The sequence below is a fragment of the Bos mutus genome, chromosome 25 (assembly GCF_027580195.1).
Source record: "Bos mutus isolate GX-2022 chromosome 25, NWIPB_WYAK_1.1, whole genome shotgun sequence".
NCBI classification, from domain to species: domain Eukaryota; kingdom Metazoa; phylum Chordata; class Mammalia; order Artiodactyla; family Bovidae; genus Bos; species Bos mutus.
Genome location: NC_091641.1, coordinates 6,632,762 through 6,644,939, shown reverse-complemented (window position 1 = coordinate 6,644,939; position 12,178 = coordinate 6,632,762).

Below are 12,178 nucleotides of genomic sequence, written 5' to 3'. Positions count from 1 at the left end.
CAAAATACATTCTGCTGAATTGGCCCTTATGCTCCCTCCATGTCTTATGGGGCCTGGTCCCCATGTCTTGCTTTCCTGTATTTATTATTTTTAGGATCTGATGAAAACTACAAACCCAATCTCCTCTCCCAACCATATATACACATGTGTGTACACATTTTTTTATCTGCATACAATTTTGTGGAGTTCAGGAACTTTTTCAAGCCCAAGTGTATATACTGTCACCTACCTCCAGCATCAAGGATGCTGGATGTCTGCTGGACTATTAGGGAGCAAAAAGGATGTTGTATTCAGTGACCAACTTCATTCTACTCTTAGAAAAACAGAGCTCATTTCAAAATGGAGAATAACAAACTATTTTAACTATTACAAGTACGGCTACTTCTTAGTCAAGAAATTTATGAAAATTTAAAAAATATTTTGGTTTTTAAACTATTGTACTTGAGCTTTCTTTATTTTTTGGCTGCACAGCTTACAGAATCTTAGTTTCCCAACCAGGGACCAAAGCCAGGTCACAGGGAAAGCGCCAAATCCTAACCACTGGACTGCCAGGGAAGTACCCTTCCTCCATAAATTTTAGTATGTTATATTTCCGTTTTCATTTGTCTCTAGGTATGTTTTGATATCTCCTTTGAGGACACTGGTTGACCAATAGCATGTTGTTTAATTCCCACGTTTTTGTGATTTTCCTATATTTTTCTTGTGATTGATTTCTAGTTTCATAGGAATGATGCTACTTTACCTCCCTCACTAACATTAACAAAACAGAATTTACATGCACATAATGGCTAAATTAAGAGTTGTGGTCATTAGAGCAATAAATCTTCACTAGGACAAAAACTCAAAAGGCCTCCTCTCTACAAGGCAGAATCCTTACCAACTAAAACCACATTTTTGTAATTCTCTAGCATGACAGTCTCTGAGAAGGCAATGGTACTCCACTCCAGTACTCTTGCCTGGAAAATCCCATGGACGGAGGAGTCTTGTAGGCTGCAGTCCATGGGGTCACCGAGTCAGACACGACTGAGCGACTTCACTTTCACTTTTCACTTTCATGCCTTGGAGAAGGAAATGGCAACCCACTCCAGTGTAGCAGCAGCATGACAATCTAGAAAGAGGCCCTCTGACCCTGGTCCAAGAAACTCTATTAATCTTTGGTTATGTATACAGCTTCATCCTGGAAGGTCAATGAGTTCTGAAAGAATTCCTAGAGTCAGTACTCTGGCAGCTCACGGTTGGATGAGAGCAGTGTATGAGGCAGGGGTGACAGATTTTCCAGTTCTTCTGGCAGTTTGAATTCATTGCTGAATAAAAACTGACCCAGAAATTTCTCTTGCCTGTTTCTGATTTTGCTTTATTCCCCTTTCTACATCCTATGACCAAAGTGGTAAATGGTGATGTCATTCCAAGAATAGACAAATAGGAAAATCACACCTAGATAGTTTAAGGCACATCTGTTGTTTGAACACACACACACACACACACACACACACACACACAGACAAAGTAAAGTATTTCTTTTTGTCTATTATTGCTGTCTAAAATTTACTCATCTGAAAGAGGCATTCCAAATAAGTGAATTAATTCATTGTCTGAACGAAAGGCTTTATGGATAATCACCACGGTTGAGAGGTAACACTGTTGTGTTAACTACCATTGCAGCTGTCTTTTCCGCTTTAGTGGCCTGCAAGAAAAAAATCATTTCTGCATATGCTTATGAGATCTCCCTCCATCCCTCATTCCTTTTAAAGTCTTTTTCTGTCCCCTCACACTAATGAAACTAAGCTCGCTAGGCTCTGATAACCGTTATAAAATGTTTATTATGTGTGCCAAGTGCTTTAAAGTCATTCTCACGTTTCCTCCTACGAGATTCACTAGGAAGGCATCAGTATTTTCACACTTTCGGCTGAAGAAACTTAACGAGATAAAGCAAACTGACACAGTCACAGTCTGTAGAGAAATGAGGCTCAATTTTGTTCTCAAAGTCCAGTGAGCACTAAGCACCAGAATCACCCACAGGGCTTGTAAAACAACCAACTGCCGGGCCCCAACCTCAGATTGCTACGCAGGTGTGGAGCCGGGCTCAATAATGTGCATTTCTAAACAATTCTCAGGTGATGTCCAAGCTGCTAGTCCGGGGACCACCTTTAAGAACCGCTGTTTCACACCTTTGCTCCTCAAAGTGTGTTAGAGAAGGCACAGCATCGATGTCCTCTCGGAGCTAATTAGGAACGCAGCATCTCGGGCCTCACCGTAGACCTACTGAACCAACCCTGCACTTTTAATAAGATTCCAGGTGATTCCTGGGCACGGTATGCGCCCTCATCACACAGATGCCAGACAGACTCTAAAGGAGGCAACAGATAAATTTTCATTTACAGAGAGCGTCTCTGGCTTAAGGATTAGCAAGGAGAACCCCGCTCACCCCGGACCACAAGGGCTAGAACTGAGATTCGGGGATTCCAGGCCTCGGCACCGCCCCTTCCGCCTCTCGGTCGCACCACGCCCCGCCTCTCCCGCGGAGATGCTCATGTTAATTGGCCAGCGGGGCCTCCGCGCCCCGCCCAGGGCTCGTCTCGGCTCCGCCTCCTTCCAGAGGGCGGAGACTGCACAGACGCAGACTGCGCGCTCTTCCCGCTCGAGTCTTCCCGGGTTCTCCGGGTGACCGAGCCCTCCTCCTAGAGCAGACCCTGGGGTCACCCTTACCTCCTGGGCCGACCGAGCCGCCACCCGGAAGTGCAGATGTCTCCGAGGTTCTTAACGTTTTTTTTTTTTTTTTTTTAAGAATGCCTGCCGTTACTCTCTCATTCACCCCACGAACAATTCTTGGGTGTCTGCCCTTTGGCAGAGAGATAAACAAGACACGGTCCCTGTCCACATAAAGGACTGTGGGACTGGGTGATAAGAGCTGCCCCGGAGGGTAACGGCCCTGAGGCTGGCAGTTAGTTGCCGGCCACGCAGGGACTCAGGTGTTTGGTGGATGGAGAGCTCTGGTTGGAGAGCATTCCGAGTGGAAGAAAGGTGGCCGTCATGAAAACTCTCCGTGTGCAGGGCGCGTGGGTGCCTGGAGACGAAGCTGGAGAGGTAAGCAGAGGCGATCCTGAAGGGCTTTGTATGCATCATAAGAAATTTCAACCATGTCCTGAGTAGTCTAGACGGTATTTTAATCCGGAGATGTGGGGTCTCATCTGCACTTTAAAATGCAGCTGGCAGCCAGTCTGGGTTGAAAGAGGAAAACATGTGAAGGCTGTTAAAGAGTATGACGACAGAATGGAGGCAGTGGTGGCTTGATATTATGTATTTATTCAGTAGCTATCTTTTTTCTTCTGCTAAGATTGACTTCCATGGGACAAGGATTTATGTCTGTTTAGTTCATTTCTCTTACCCAGCACTTAGAAGGGTGCCTGGAACACAGCAGACCCTTAAGAAATGTTTTGTTGGATGGATGAACGAATCAGTTGGGGGTTGACAGGACTTCCTGTCTAATTAAACAGTAGATGAAAGTGGGAAGTAGAGGAGACTGATCACTGAAGATTAGATCACAAATAGTGGAACCCTTGGGACTTCCCTGGTGGTCCAGTGACTAAAACTCTGCACGCCCAGCCAGGGGCCCAGGTTCGATCCCTGGTCAGGGAACTAGATCCTGCATACCATAACTAAGACCCGGCACAGCCAAATAAATAACAAATTGTTGTTGTTTGGTCGTTAAGTCGTGTCTGACTCTTTCGACCCCAAGGACTGCAGCACTCCAGACTTCCCTGTCTTTCACTATCTCCCGGAGTTTGCTCAAACTCATGTTCATTGAGTCGGGGATGCCATCCAACCATATCATCCTCTGTCACCCCTTCCCCTCCTGCCCTCAATCTTTCCCAGCATCAGGCTCTTTTCCAGTGAGTCGGCTCTTCGCATCAGGTGGCCAAAGTATTGGAGCTTCATCATCGGTCTTTCCAATGAATATTCAGGGTTGATTTCCTTTAGGACTGACTGGTTTGATCTCCTATTAACTTTTTAAAAATAATAGTGGAATTCTGTTTGGTGGGTGTTTGCTGAGAACTTCTCCTGGGCTGACCTGACAAGATGCTATAGGGCAGAAGTCCCAAACAGGCTCCAATTTCTGGTGTCCTCAAAGTAGGGCCTCTGCCACAAAGTATCAGTTCTAGGTTTTGGTTCCACCAGGAAAAATGTCAGTTTCTTTTCTGCCCACTCACAGGACTGAATTTGAGAAGGTCGTAATTTTTTGTTTTGAATATTATCAGCCTAGAATCCAGATCACTGACTTTAAGGCTGTTTGTTATTATATTGATGTAACATAATATTGATGTAATGTCACTTAATAAAACCATTCCTTGGTGATTTAGTTGTTTGTTTACCTTCAGAGATATGCAGAAATGAATATCTTCATGCCTTCTCTTTCCTTTCTTTTCTTTTTGGCTTTTGTTGAATACTTTTTCCCCGCACAGAAGTAGATTACTAGTCAAAAAATATAGCTCTTACTATATATTGACTGGTTTCTTTTCCAAAAAGTTAATCATAGCAACTGCAACAACCATTTATGCAACAATAATTAGTACAAATTGAGTATCTACTGGTAGAGGCTCTGAGCTCTGTGGGCATAAAATGAGCAAAACAGACAGACCCTGCCCTCCTGTAGCTTTCAGTCTAGTACAGGAGGGTGGTATTCATCAGCAAATCACACAAGTGTATAATTAGAAAGTAACACATCATTTCAGTTCAGTTCAGCTGCTCAGTCGTGTCCGAGTCTTTGCGACCCCATGAATCGCAGCATGCCAGGCCTCCCTGTCCATCACCAACTCCCGGAGTTTACCCAAACTCATGTCCATCAAATCGGTGATGCCATCCAGCCATCTCATCCTCTGTCGTCCCCTTCTCCTCCTGCCCCTAATCCCTCCCAGCATCAAGGTCTTTTTCAATGAGTCAACTCTTCGCATGAGGTGGCCAAAGGACTGGAGTTTCAGCTTTAGCATCAGTCCTTCCAAAGAACACCCAGGACTGATATCCTTTAGGAAGTACTGGTTGGATCTCCTTGCAGTCCAAGGGACCCTCAAGAGTCTTCTCCAACACCACAGTTCAAAAGCATCAATTCTTCAGTGCTCAGCTTACTTCACAGTCCAACTCTCACATCCATACATGACCACTGGAAAAACCATAGCCTTGACTAGATGAACCTTTGTTGGCAAAGTAATGTCTCTGCTTTTGAATATGCTATCTAGGTTGGTCATAACTTTCTGTCCAAGGAGTAAGTGTCTTTTAATTTCATGGCTGCAATCACCATCTGCAGTGATTTTGGAGCCCCAAAAAATAAAGTCTGACACAGTTTCCCCAACTATTTCCCATGAAGTGATGGGACCAGATGCCATGATCTTCGTTTCCTGAATGTTGAGCTTTAAGCCAACTTTTTCACTCTCCACTTTCACTTTCATCAAGAGGCTTTTTAGTTCCTCTTCACTTTCTGCCATAAGGGTGGTGTCATCTGCATATCTGAGGTTATTGATATTTCTCCCAGCAATCTTGATTCCAGCTTGTACTTCTTCCAGCCCAGCGTTGCTCATGAGCGGAAACATAAAGTAACACATCAGATCAGATCAGATCAGATCAGTCGCTCAGTCGTGTCCAACTCTTTGCGACCCCATGAATTGCAGCACGCCAGGCCTCCCTGTCCATCACCAACTCCCGGAGTTCACTCAGACTCACGTCCATCGAGTCAGTGATGCCATCCAGCCATCTCATCCTCTGTTGCCCCCTTCTCCTCCTGCCCCCAATCCCTCCCAGCATCAGAGTCTTTTCCAATGAGTCAACTCTTCACGTGAGGTGGCCAAAGTACTGGAGTTTCAGCTTTAGCATCAGTCCTTCCAAAGAAATCCCAGGGCTGATCTCCTTCAGAATGGACTGGTTGGATCTCCTTGCAGTCCAAGGGACTCTCAAGAGTCTTCTCCAACACCACAGTTCACAAGCATCAATTCTTCGGCGCTCAGCCTTCTTCACAGTCCAACTCTCACATCCATACATGACCACAGGAAAAACCATAGCCTTGACTAGACGGACCTTTGTTGGCAAAGTAATGTCTCTGCTTTTGAATATGCTATCTAGGTTGGTCATAACTTTCCTTCCAAGGAGTAAGCGCCTTTTAATTTCATGGCTGGAGTCACCATCTGTAGTGATTTGGAGCCCAGAAAAATAAAGTCTGACACTGTTTCCACTGTTTCCCCATCTATTTCCCATGAAGTGGTGGGACCGGATGCCATGATCTTCGTTTTCTGAATGCTGAGCTTTAAGCCAACTTTTTCACTCTCTACTTTCACTTTCATCAGAGGCTTTTTTTGACGAACTCCTTTTCCTATTTGGAACCAGTCTGTTGTTCCATGTCCAGTTCTAACTGTTGCTTCCTGACCTGCATACAAATTTCTCAAGAGGCAGATCAGGTGGTCTGGTATTCCCATCTCTTTCAGAATTTTCCACAGTTTATTGTGATCCACACAGTCAAAGGCTTTGGCATAGTCAATAAAGCAGAAATAGATGCTTTTCTGGAACTCTCTTCCTTTTTCCATGATCCAGAAGATGTTGGCAATTTGATCTCTGGTTTCTCTGCCTTTTCTAAAACCAGCTTGAACATCAGGAAGTTGATGGTTCACATATTGCTGAAGCCTGGCTTGGAGAATTTTGAGCATTACTTTACTAGCGTGTGAGATGAGTGCAATTGTGCGGTAGTTTGAGCATTCTTTGGCATTGCCTTTCTTTGGGATTGGAATGAAAACTGACCTTTTCCAGTCCTGTGGCCACTGCTGAGTTTTCCAAATTTGCTGGCATATTGAGTGCAGCACTTTCACAGCATCATCTTTCAGGATTTGGAATAGCTCAACTGGAATTCCATCACCTCCACTAGCTTTGTTCGTAGTGATGCTTTCTAAGGCCCACTTGACTTCACATTCCAGGATGTCTGGCTCTAGGTCAGTGATCACACCATCGTGATTATCTGGGTCGTGAAGATCTTTTTTGTACAGTTCTTCTGTGTATTCTTGCCATCTTTTCTTAATATCTTCTGCTTCTGTTAGGTCCATACCATTTCTGTCCTTTATTGAGCTCATCTTTGCATGAAATGTTCCTTTGGTATCTCTGATTTTCTTGAAGAGATCCCTAGTCTTTCCCATTCTGTTGTTTTCCTCTATTTCTTTGCATTGATCGCTGAAGAAGGCTTTCTTATCTCTTCTTGCTATTCTTTGGAACTCTGCATTCGGATGTTTATATCTTTCCTTTTCTCCTTTGCTTTTCGCTTCTCTTCTTTTCACAGCTATTTGTAAGGCCTCCCCAGACAGCCTTTTTGCTTTTTTGCATTTGTTTTCTATGGGAATGGTCTTGATCCCTGTCTCCTGTACAGTGTCACGAACCTCATTCCATAGTTCATCAGGCACTCTATCTATCAGATCTAGGCCCTTAAATCTATTTCTCACTTCCACTGTATAATCATAAGGGATTTGATTTAGGTCATACCTGAATGGTCTAGTGGTTTTCCCTACTTTCTTCAATTTCAGTCTGAATTTGGCAATAAGGAGTTCATGGTCTGAGCCACAGTCAGCTCCTGGTCTTGTTTTTGCTGACTGTATAGAGCTTGTCCATCTTTGGCTGCAAAGAATATAATCAATCTGATTTCAATGTTGACCATCTGGTGATGTCCATGTATAGAGTCTTCTCTTGTGTTGTTGGAAGAGGGTGTTTGTTATGACCAGTGCATTTTCTTGGCAAAACTCTATTAGTCTTTGCCCTGCTTCATTCCGTATTCCAAGGCCAAATTTGCCTGTTATTGCAGGTGTTTCTTGACTTCCTACTTTTGCATTCCAGTCCCCTATAATGAAAAGGACATCTTTTTTGGGTGTTAGTTCTAAAAGGTCTTGTAGGTCTTCATAGAACCATTCAACTTCAGCTTCTTCAGCGTTACTGGTTGGGGCATAGACTTGGATTACTGTGATATAGAATGGTTTGCCTTGGAAACGAACAGAGATCATTCTGTCATTTTTGAGATTGCATCCAAGTACTGCATTTTGGACTCTTTTGTTGACCATGATGGCCACTCCATTTCTTCTGAGGGTGTGAACTAAAAACACAGGCCACTTGCCAAGAGACAGAAGTCAGTTATGCAACAATCTCAGGGGCACTGTTGGTGGTTTGGGGGTTTGTTTTTAATTTTACTGTATTTTACTAAAAAAAGGGGGGATTATTGGGATTGCTTTGCCTGTTTTCATTTTGAATTCATCTGAATTGTTCCTTCCTCATTCATCTGCTGCTTAAGGGAAGTCCTCTACTGTGCAAAACAAAAACCAAAAAAATGACAAATTTACACTTAAATTTTTTAAAGATAAAAATTTGGAGCATACTTACAACGTCGTCGTATCCGTTCTGTTTATTCTTTAACTGACTCCTCGTCTCTGATGCTGAAGCAGGACTCAGGTTTAAATCCCAGCTCCTCCACTTCTAGCTCTGTGACCTTGGAGAGATGAAGTAAGCTTTTTGAGTCTCAGTTTCCTCATGGATCAAACAGAACTCTTACCTTCCTGGTGTGATTTTTGACCGCAGGTCACATGTGAGCCTTCCTTTATGTGGGGGAAAAAAGAGACAATAGCAGAATGGTCTTTGGCTCTTGGAAGATGTTATTACCATACCCAAACCAATACTCATGTGGTTCACAAAAACACAGGGCTCACTAAGAAAAGATGAGCGGGTTACAGTCTTATAGTCTGAAAATGCTGGATGGGTAGTGCTCAGCCTCTCAACAGGAGCCCTCCTAATCTGGATGCCAGGGAAGGCCTTCCCTGAGGAGGAGTCTTAGAGCTTAGAACTAATGGTCAGTAGGAATTCACCAGGTCAGTCAGGGCACAAACCTATGTGTCATCCTACCCGCCTCTCTCACATCCAGTCCATCAGCAGTTCTTGCCGACCACACCTTCTGACCACATATCCTGAACTCCTTCACCTCCACTGCTGCCGCTGTAGACCAGGTCACCACTGTCTCTTGCCTGGGCTACCCCAGTAGCCACCGGAGGGATTGCTCTATGCTGGATCATTTCACTCTGCTGCCCACACCCTCCAAAGCCTTCCCATCACTTGTCACATTAAGTCCAGATCCCTTACCATAGTCTACAAGCCCCCCGACGATCTGCCCCTGGCTACCTCTCTGCCCTCATTTTCTAAACAACTGTTATGTGTTCCTTCCTTAAGGCTTTGGCTCTTGCCGTTTCGTCTCCCTGGAACGTTCTCCTCATTCACCTACATGGCTACTTCAGTTCCCTGTCCAGGTATCACTTCTCCATGGTCGGCTTCTTTGAGCTCTCCTCCACCAGCATCTTCTTCTCTCATTGTCCCTTTCCCCTGCTTTTCTTGTTTTCACAGCACTTTATAAACTCCTGCCATTATTGTGTTTTTAGTTATTTACTTGTTTGATTATTTTTTCTGTTTTCCCCACTAAAATGCAAGTTCTCTGAGAACAGGAACTTTGTTCAGTGCTGATCCCAAATACTTAAACAGTGCCTGGCACATAACAAGTGCTCAACACGTATTTGTTGAGTGAAATAAATCATGAATGAATGAGTCATATAAGCAAAGCGGGGGGCATTTCATGGTGGGGGGAGATGTTCTAGATAGCAGGGACTGCATGTACAGAGGGCCTGTGGCCACTAGGGGTTGCAGAACTTAAAGGAGGCCTGTGGGGTTAGTGTACAGACAGGGAGAGGCAGTGAAGGAGAGATGATGCAGAGCAGGAGCCAGACCAGACTACAGAGAACCTTCTGGGCTTTGCTGCGAGGTTTTGGCCTTTGTTCTAACAGCAGTGAGAAGCTATTAAAGGGTTTTAGATAAACTGAGAATTGTATTTTTATAAGGTCTCTCTGCCTACTCCAAAGTGACAACAGTTTGCATTTGGATGGTATTGAAAAAGGTCAGTTCAGTCGCTTAGTCATGTCCCACTCTTTGTGACTCCATGGACTGCAGCATGCCAGGCTTCCCTGTCCATCACCAACTCCCAGAGCTTACTCAAACTCCTGACCATCGAATCAGTGATGCCATCCAACCATCTCATCCTCTTTCGTCCCCTTCTCCTCCTGCTTTCAATCTTTCCCAGCATCAGGGTCTTTTCCAATGAGTCAGTTCTTCGCATCAGGTGGCCAGAGTACTGGAGCTTCAGCTTCAGCATCAGTCCTTTCAATGAATATTCAGGACTGTTTTCCTTTAGGACTGACTGGTTGGATCTCCTTGCAGTCCAAGAAAATCTCAAGTTTTCTCCAACACCACAGTTCAAAAGCATCAATTCTTCAGTGCTCAGCTTTCTTTATAGTCTAACTCTCACATCCATACATGACCACTGGAAAAACCATAGCTTTGACTAGACGGACCTTTGTTGGTAAAGTAATGTCTCTGCTTTTTAATATGCTGTCTAGGTTGGTTATAGCTTTTCTTTGAAGGAGCAAACATCTTTTAATTTCATGGCTGCAATCACCATCTGCAGTGATTTTGGAGCCTCCCCAATAATAGTCTCTCATTGTTTCCCCATCTATTTGCCATGAAGTGATGGGACTGGATGCCATGATTTTCGTTTTCTGAATGTTGAGTTTTAAGCCAACTTTTTCACTCTCCTCTTTCACTTTCATCAGGAGGCTCTTTAGTTCTTTGCTTTCTGCCATAAGGGTGGTGTCATCTGCATACCTGAGGTTACTGATATTTCTCCCAGCAATCTTGATTCCAGCTTGTGCTTCATCCAGCCCGGCATTTCGCATGATGTACTCTGCATATAAGTTAAATAAGCAGAGTGACATTATACAGCCTTGATGTACTCCTTTCCTGATTTGGAACCAGTCTGTTGTTCCATGTCCAGTTCTAACTGTTGCTTCTTGACCTACAGGAGGCAGGTCAGGTGACTTGGTATTCCCGTCTCTTTTAAGAATTTTCCACAGTTTGTTGTGATCCACACAGTCAAAGGCTTCGGCGTAGTCAATAAAGCAGAAGTAGATGTTTTTGAAAAAGATGGAGAAACGTAATTTGGAAGTAAAATAAACAGGCACTACTTCTTATCCCTATAATCCAGGGTGGATGGCTGTGCTTACTGGACCTAAGAAACAAACTTAAGATCTCTTCATTGGCACAGAATTGAGCCATGTAACACATTCTTTTTCTCCCCACAAGTAACATTTAACAAACCCTGATGGAGCTTTTGCCACGTGCCAGGCCTGTGCCAAGAGCTGCAATAGATACAAATATGGATGAGGGGTAGCAAGCCACCCAAGGAAAGTAACATCCTGATAGAAATAGTAGACTTTTGCCTTTCTGAAATTCCCTGCCTTCAAAGGAAGGTAAGTTCTACTTGCCATTAGTGTTCAGCCCTATTTTCACTCATCTGCTTCATATTATGTACACCTTTTTACCCTCTCTGCTCACCCCAATGCCCAGCCAAACTTAGGCACTCAGTACATCTTTGAAAGAATGTAAATTTTTTTTCCTTGACTATTATGGAGCCAGTTCCCTAAATTGAGGTTTCTCTTAAAGTTTACTGAGCTCATATCAACTGTCCAAGCCAAATAGAAAAGAATAACTTCCTACCTTAACTCACAAGGCTATTATGAGGAAAAAAAGATTTAAGGGGATTTGCAAATGTGAAAGGTGTGTGTTTGGCTGCTAACCCCCTGCATTTGCACTGTGGTCATTACTATTATTTCCTGACAATTCAACAAATATTTCTTGAACATTTCATTTTCCTTGTGCTCAGAGCTAGAGATGGACAGATAAACAAGATACAGTTTCTGCCCTCAGGGAACTTACATTCACACGTGTGCTGGAGCACTGTGGGTCAAGGTAAAGAGAATTTGAAAGTCACTACCTACGCTTCACTGCACAGAACACAGATGCCAGAGCACCATGCAGCATTTCCCCTTTCCATGTTTTGTTGCTTCTCACTTCCAAGCGCCTTAATGCCCATGACCCCACATGAAGGGCCTTTCCCCCTTGAGTACACCCAGAGGATGCTTTATTAAATAATATTTAAAATATTGGACCTTCTGTGCAAGCAGAAGCAACAGCTTTTCTTTAAATTCCCATTAATAGCATCCCCCATTAGTATGTATTCCAGTCTCTGGTTTACGGTTGACAGATCTAGTTTTCTTTGCTCTTGCATTTTAAGTCC